The sequence below is a fragment of the Castor canadensis genome, chromosome 17 (genome assembly GCF_047511655.1).
Source record: "Castor canadensis chromosome 17, mCasCan1.hap1v2, whole genome shotgun sequence".
Classification (NCBI taxonomy): domain Eukaryota; kingdom Metazoa; phylum Chordata; class Mammalia; order Rodentia; family Castoridae; genus Castor; species Castor canadensis.
The window spans coordinates 27,500,810-27,508,955 of record NC_133402.1 but is presented as its reverse complement, the minus strand read 5'-3'; positions in this window follow the sequence as shown (position 1 = coordinate 27,508,955).

Here is an 8,146-nt window from a genome sequence, read left to right as displayed (position 1 = left end):
TACAGGGAAAAAATACTCTACTAGATGCTCCTGCTTCTAACAGATATGATTTTCTGTCGAGAGATACATTTGTTTCTTCAACTAGCTACAATGCACTATTGGAACGAAGAGACCCTACTTCTGCCTTGCAGACCTTACGTGACAGGAGGTATTCCTTTCCAAACCAACTCAAATATCACATGGAATCAATGTGCTTGATGCTTCTGCTTCTAACACACATGGTTTTCTTTCAGGATATACATGTGTTCCTTCAACTCAGCTGAAGAGGCGTAATTGGAATAAACATAGCCTATGTCCACCGTGAAAATCCTGTTACAGCAATATTCCGTTTAAACACGAACTCAAATCTCACACAAGCTGCAGCTTCCAACAAAGATAGATGTTTTCCTTTGGAGAGATAAATGTGTTTCATAAATGAGCTGAAAAGGCCTAGTTGGAACAAAGAAACTCCACTTTGAAAAACCGAAGTTGCAGAAAGAATTCTTTTCAAAAACTAAGTCAGTTCTCACAGGGAAACAATGTGCTAGATTCTCCTGCTTCTAAGAGAGAAAGTTTTCGGTCAAGAAATACATGCGTTTCTTCAACTTAGCTAAATAAGACAATTTGGAAAAAAGACAGCCTAGCTCCACATTGAAAAACCTAACTTTTAGGAAGTACTCCTTTTAAATACTAACTCAATTCGTTCAGGAGTACAAAGTGCTGGAAACTCCTGGTTCGGAGAAAATGGTTTTCTTTTGACAGATACATGTGTCTCTTCGACTCAGCCCAATACACCTATTTGGAACCAAGTGATCCTAATTCCACCTTGAAAAACCTTTTCTGCAGGAATTATTCTTTTCAAAAATTAACTCAATTCTCACAGGGAAACAACGTGCTACCTGCTGCAGCTCCTAACACAGGTGGTTTTCTTTGGAGAGATACATTTGTTTCTTCAACTCACAGGTATGGGTCTACTTAGCACATAGTGAGCCTATCTCCACCATGAGAAACCTGAGTTGCAGGATGGATTCCTATCAAAGACTTACTCAATTCTCACAGGGAAACAATGTGCCGGTGCTCGATGCTTCTGCTCCTAAAACAGATGGCTATCTTTCGAGTCATAGATGTGGTTTTTCTTCTACACTGTATAGGCCGATTTGGATCAAAGAGATCATGTTTCTCCTTTAAAACTGAAAGTTGCAGGAAGTATTTCTGACAAAAACTCTCACAATTCTCACAGGAAAACAATGTGCTAGGTCCTCCTGCTCCAAACACAGATTGATTTCTTTCCAGAGATACATGTGCTGCTTCCACTTAGCTCGAACAAAATATGCATGTCTCCACCTTGACACTCAGACTGGCGGTAGGAATTCCTCTGAAAAGTAACTCAATTCTCACAGGAAACTATGCCCTAGGTTTTGAGGCATCTAACATACACAGTTTTCTTTGGAGAGTGACAAGAGTGCCTTCAAATTTGCTGGGCAGTCCTCTTTGGAACCAAATAAGCATTTCTCCTGTTTGAAAATTCTCATTGGCAGTGTGTATTCCTTACAAAATCTAAATCAATTCTCAGAGGAAAACTGTGCTAGGTGCTCCTGCTTCTAACCTAAATCATTGTCTTTTGTGACGTATATGTGTTTCTACACCTTAGCTAAATAGGCCTATTTGGAACAAAGACAGCCTATCTCCACCTTGAAAAACCTAGTGTGTAGGAAGTGTTCCTCTCAAAACCTACCTCAGTTCTCAGAGGGATACAAAGTGTTAGCTGCTCCTGCTTCTAACACAGATGGTTTTCCAATGAGATAGTTACGTGCTTCATCAACTCACCTGTGTAGACCGGTTTGGGACAAAGAGGGCCCATCTGCACTTTGAAAAACCTAAGTTGCAGGAGGTATTCCTTTCGAGAACTAACTCGATTGTCAGAGGGAAACAATGTGCTAGATACTCCTGCTTGTGACACAAACGGTTTTCTTTTGAGAGATGAATGTGTTTCTTAAACTCAGCTGAAAAGGCCAATTTGGAATATACATAGCCTATCTGCACCTTGAAAATCCTATGTTTCAGGAGGTATTCTTTGCCAAATCTAACTCAGTTCTCAGAGGGCAATAATGTTCTCCATCTTCCCGCATCTAACACAAGTGGGTTTCTTTGGCGAGATGCATGTGTTTCTTCACCTCAGCCTAATAAGCCTACTTGGAACCAAGAGAGCCTATGTCCACCTGGAAAAACCTAAGTTGAAGGAAGCATTCTTTGCAAAATCTACCTCAATTCTTACATTGAAAGAAAGTGTGAGATGCTCGTGCTTCTAACATAGATTGTTTTCTTTTCAGAGATACATGGGTTTCATCAAGTCAGCTGAACTGGACTGTTTGGAACAAAGAGAGGCAATCTCCACCTTGAAATACTTAAGTTGCAGGAAGTTTCCTTTTAAAACACTAACTCAATTCTCACAGAGAAATAATGGACTAGATGCACCTCCTTCTATCATCCATGGTTTTCTTTGAGAGATACATGAGTTCCTTCAACTTGTCTGGAGAGGCCTATTTGGAACAAAATGAGCCACTCTCCACCTTGAAAACTCTGATGGCCATGTGAATTCCTTCCACTAACTAAGTCAGTACTCGCAGGGAAACAATGACCTAAATTCTGAGGCTTACCACGTAGATGGTTTTCTCTGGTTCGATTCACGTGCTTGTGAAGTCAGCTGAATAGGTCTATTGGAATAAGGAGAGCTTATCTCTACGCTCAAAATCCTAAGTTGCAAAAAATATGCCTTAAGTACACTAACTGCGTCCTCACAGTAAAACAAGGTGGTTGATGCTTGTGCTTCTAATATAGATGGATTTCTTTCGAGAAGTTCATGTGTTTCTTCAAGTTATCTGGACAGTCCTATTTGGCAGAAAATGAGCCTTTCTTCACCTTGAAAACTGGGATTGGGTGTATGAATTCCTTTCAGAACTAACTCAACTGTCAGAGGGCAAATTGGGCCTACATGCACATGCTCTAACAAATATGGTCCTTCTTTCTAGTGCTCCATGTGTTTCTTCAACTTACGTAAATAGGACTATTTGGGGCAAAGAGACCCTATCTCTGCCTTGGAAAATTTACGTTGAAAAGGTATTCATTTCAGAAGAAACTCAATTCCCTCGGGAATCAAAGGGCTTGAGGTGCCTGCTTCTAACACAGAAGGTTTTCTTTCAAGAGATTCACATGTCTCTTCAACTCAACTGAAAATACAGAATAGGAACCAACGTAGCCTATCTCTACCTTGAATTCTAAGCTGCAGTCAATATTCCCTTCAAAAACTCACTCAGTTCTCACTGGGACACAACGTTGTAGGTGTTCCTGCTTCTAACACAAGTGGGTTTCTTTTGAGAGACACATGGGTTTCTCCAACTCAGCTAAACAGGCCTCTTGTGAAAAACGAGAGCCCATCTCCACCTTGAAATACCTAAGTGCTATAAGTAGTCCTTTAAAAAACTAACTCAACTTTCACAGGGAAGTATTGTTTAACATCCTCCTGCTTCTAACACAGATTATTTTCTTTCGGGTGATACCTGTGTTTCTTCAACTTAGCTTAATAGGCCTATTTGGAACAAAGAGTGCCAATCTCATCCTTGAAAATCCGAAGTTGCATGAAGTGTTCCTTCCACAAAGGAACTCAATTCTTACCGGGAAAAAATACTCTACTAGATGCTCCTGCTTCTAACAGATATGATTTTCTGTCGAGAGATACATTTGTTTCTTCAACTAGCTACAATGCACTATTGGAACGAAGAGACCCTACTTCTGCCTTGCAGACCTTACGTGACAGGAGGTATTCCTTTCCAAACCAACTCAAATATCACATGGAATCAATGTGATTGATGCTTCTGCTTCTAACACACATGGTTTTCTTTCAGGATATACATGTGTTCCTTCAACTCAGCTGAAGAGGCGTAATTGGAATAAACATAGCCTATGTCCACCGTGAAAATCCTGTTACAGCAATATTCCGTTTAAACACGAACTCAAATCTCACACAAGCTGCAGCTTCCAACATAGATAGATGTTTTCCTTTGGAGAGATAAATGTGTTTCATAAATGAGCTGAAAAGGCCTAGTTGGAACAAAGAAACTCCACTTTGAACAACCGAAGTTGCAGAAAGAATTCTTTTCAAAAACTAAGTCAGTTCTCACAGGGAAACAATGTGCTAGATTCTCCTGCTTCTAAGAGAGAAAGTTTTCGGTCAAGAAATACATGCGTTTCTTCAACTTAGCTAAATAAGACAATTTGGAAAAAAGACAGCCTAGCTCCACATTGAAAAACCTAACTTTTAGGAAGTACTCCTTTTAAATACTAACTCAATTCGTTCAGGAGTACAAAGTGCTGGAAACTCCTGGTTCGGAGAAAATGGTTTTCTTTTGACAGATACATGTGTCTCTTCGACTCAGCCCAATACACCTATTTGGAACCAAGTGATCCTAATTCCACCTTGAAAAACCTTTTCTGCAGGAATTATTCTTTTCAAAAATTAACTCAATTCTCACAGGGAAACAACGTGCTACCTGCTGCAGCTCCTAACACAGGTGGTTTTCTTTGGAGAGATACATTTGTTTCTTCAACTCACAGGTATGGGTCTACTTAGCACATAGTGAGCCTATCTCCACCATGAGAAACCTGAGTTGCAGGATGGATTCCTATCAAAGACTTACTCAATTCTCACAGGGAAACAATGTGCCGGTGCTCGATGCTTCTGCTCCTAAAACAGATGGCTATCTTTCGAGTCATAGATGTGGTTTTTCTTCTACACTGTATAGGCCGATTTGGATCAAAGAGATCATGTTTCTCCTTTAAAACTGAAAGTTGCAGGAAGTATTTCTGACAAAAACTCTCACAATTCTCACAGGAAAACAATGTGCTAGGTCCTCCTGCTCCAAACACAGATTGATTTCTTTCCAGAGATACATGTGCTGCTTCCACTTAGCTCGAACAAAATATGCATGTCTCCACCTTGACACTCAGACTGGTGGTAGGAATTCCTCTGGAAAGTAACTCAATTCTCACAGGAAACTATGCCCTAGGTTTTGAGGCATCTAACATACACAGTTTTCTTTGGAGAGTGACAAGAGTTCCTTCAAATTTGCTGGGCAGTCCTCTTTGGAACCAAATAAGCATTTCTCCTGTTTGAAAATTCTCATTGGCAGTGTGTATTCCTTACAAAATCTAAATCAATTCTCAGAGGAAAACTGTGCTAGGTGCTCCTGCTTCTAACCTAAATCATTGTCTTTTGTGACGTATATGTGTTTCTACACCTTAGCTAAATAGGCCTATTTGGAACAAAGACAGCCTATCTCCACCTTGAAAAACCTACTGTGTAGGAAGTGTTCCTCTCAAAACCTACCTCAGTTCTCAGAGGGATACAAAGTGTTAGCTGCTCCTGCTTCTAACACAGATGGTTTTCCTATGAGATAGTTACGTGCTTCATCAACTCACCTGTATAGACCGGTTTGGGACAAAGAGGGCCCATCTGCACTTTGAAAAACCTAAGTTGCAGGAGGTATTCCTTTCGAGAACTAACTCGATTGTCAGAGGGAAACAATGTGCTAGATACTCCTGCTTGTGACACAAACGGTTTTCTTTTGAGAGATGAATGTGTTTCTTAAACTCAGCTGAAAAGGCCAATTTGGAATATACATAGCCTATCTGCAACTTGAAAATCCTATGTTTCAGGAGGTATTCTTTGCCAAATCTAACTCAGTTCAAAGAGGGCAATAATGTTCTCCATCTTCCCGCATCTAACACAAGTGGGTTTCTTTGGCGAGATGCATGTGTTTCTTCACCTCAGCCTAATAAGCCTACTTGGAACCAAGAGAGCCTATGTCCACCTGGAAAAACCTAAGTTGAAGGAAGCATTCTTTGCAAAATCTACCTCAATTCTTACATTGAAAGAAAGTGTGAGATGCTCGTGCTTCTAACATAGACTGTTTTCTTTTCAGAGATACATGGGTTTCATCAAGTCAGCTGAACTGGACTGTTTGGAACAAAGAGAGGCAATCTCCACCTTGAAATACTTAAGTTGCAGGAAGATTCCTTTTAAAACACTAACTCAATTCTCACAGAGAAATAATGGACTAGATGCACCTCCTTCTATCATCCATGGTTTTCTTTGAGAGATACATGAGTTCCTTCAACTTGTCTGGAGAGGCCTATTTGGAACAAAATGAGCCACTCTCCCCCTTGAAAACTCTGATGGCCAGGTGAATTCCTTCCACTAACTAAGTCAGTACTCGCAGGGAAACAATGACCTAAATTCTGAGGCTTACCACGTAGATGGTTTTCTCTGGTTCGATTCACGTGCTTGTGAAGTCAGCTGAATAGGTCTATTGGAATAAGGAGAGCTTATCTCTACGCTCAAAATCCTAAGTTGCAAAAAATATGCCTTAAGTACACTAACTGCGTCCTCACAGTAAAACAAGGTGGTTGATGCTTGTGCTTCTAATATAGATGGATTTCTTTCGAGAAGTTCATGTGTTTCTTCAAGTTATCTGGACAGTCCTATTTGGCAGAAAATGAGCCTTTCTTCACCTTGAAAACTGGGATTGGGTGTATGAATTCCTTTCAGAACTAACTCAACTGTCAGAGGGCAAATTGGGCCTACATGCACATGCTCTAACAAATATGGTCCTTCTTTCTAGTGCTCCATGTGTTTCTTCAACTTACGTAAATAGGACTATTTGGGGCAAAGAGACCCTATCTCTGCCTTGGAAAATTTACGTTGAAAAGGTATTCATTTCAGAAGAAACTCAATTCCCTCGGGAATCAAAGGGCTTGAGGTGCCTGCTTCTAACACAGAAGGTTTTCTTTCAAGAGATTCACATGTCTCTTCAACTCAACTGAAAATACAGAATAGGAACCAACGTAGCCTATCTCTACCTTGAATTCTAAGCTGCAGTCAATATTCCCTTCAAAAACTCACTCAGTTCTCACTGGGACACAACGTTGTAGGTGTTCCTGCTTCTAACACAAGTGGGTTTCTTTTGAGAGACACATGGGTTTCTCCAACTCAGCTAAACAGGCCTCTTGTGAAAAACGAGAGCCCATCTCCACCTTGAAATACCTAAGTGCTGGAAGTAGTCCTTTAAAAAACTAACTCAACTTTCACAGGGAAGTATTGTTTAACATCCTCCTGCTTCTAACACAGATTATTTTCTTTCGGGTGATACCTGTGTTTCTTCAACTTAGCTTAATAGGCCTATTTGGAACAAAGAGTGCCAATCTCATCCTTGAAAATCCGAAGTTGCATGAAGTGTTCCTTCCACAAAGGAACTCAATTCTTACCGGGAAAAAATACTCTACTAGATGCTCCTGCTTCTAACAGATATGATTTTCTGTCGAGAGATACATTTGTTTCTTCAACTAGCTACAATGCACTATTGGAACGAAGAGACCCTACTTCTGCCTTGCAGACCTTACGTGACAGGAGGTATTCCTTTCCAAACCAACTCAAATATCACATGGAATCAATGTGATTGATGCTTCTGCTTCTAACACACATGGTTTTCTTTCAGGATATACATGTGTTCCTTCAACTCAGCTGAAGAGGCGTAATTGGAATAAACATAGCCTATGTCCACCGTGAAAATCCTGTTACAGCAATATTCCGTTTAAACACGAACTCAAATCTCACACAAGCTGCAGCTTCCAACATAGATAGATGTTTTCCTTTGGAGAGATAAATGTGTTTCATAAATGAGCTGAAAAGGCCTAGTTGGAACAAAGAAACTCCACTTTGAACAACCGAAGTTGCAGAAAGAATTCTTTTCAAAAACTAAGTCAGTTCTCACAGGGAAACAATGTGCTAGATTCTCCTGCTTCTAAGAGAGAAAGTTTTCGGTCAAGAAATACATGCGTTTCTTCAACTTAGCTAAATAAGACAATTTGGAAAAAAGACAGCCTAGCTCCACATTGAAAAACCTAACTTTTAGGAAGTACTCCTTTTAAATACTAACTCAATTCGTTCAGGAGTACAAAGTGCTGGAAACTCCTGGTTCGGAGAAAATGGTTTTCTTTTGACAGATACATGTGTCTCTTCGACTCAGCCCAATACACCTATTTGGAACCAAGTGATCCTAATTCCACCTTGAAAAACCTTTTCTGCAGGAATTATTCTTTTCAAAAATTAACT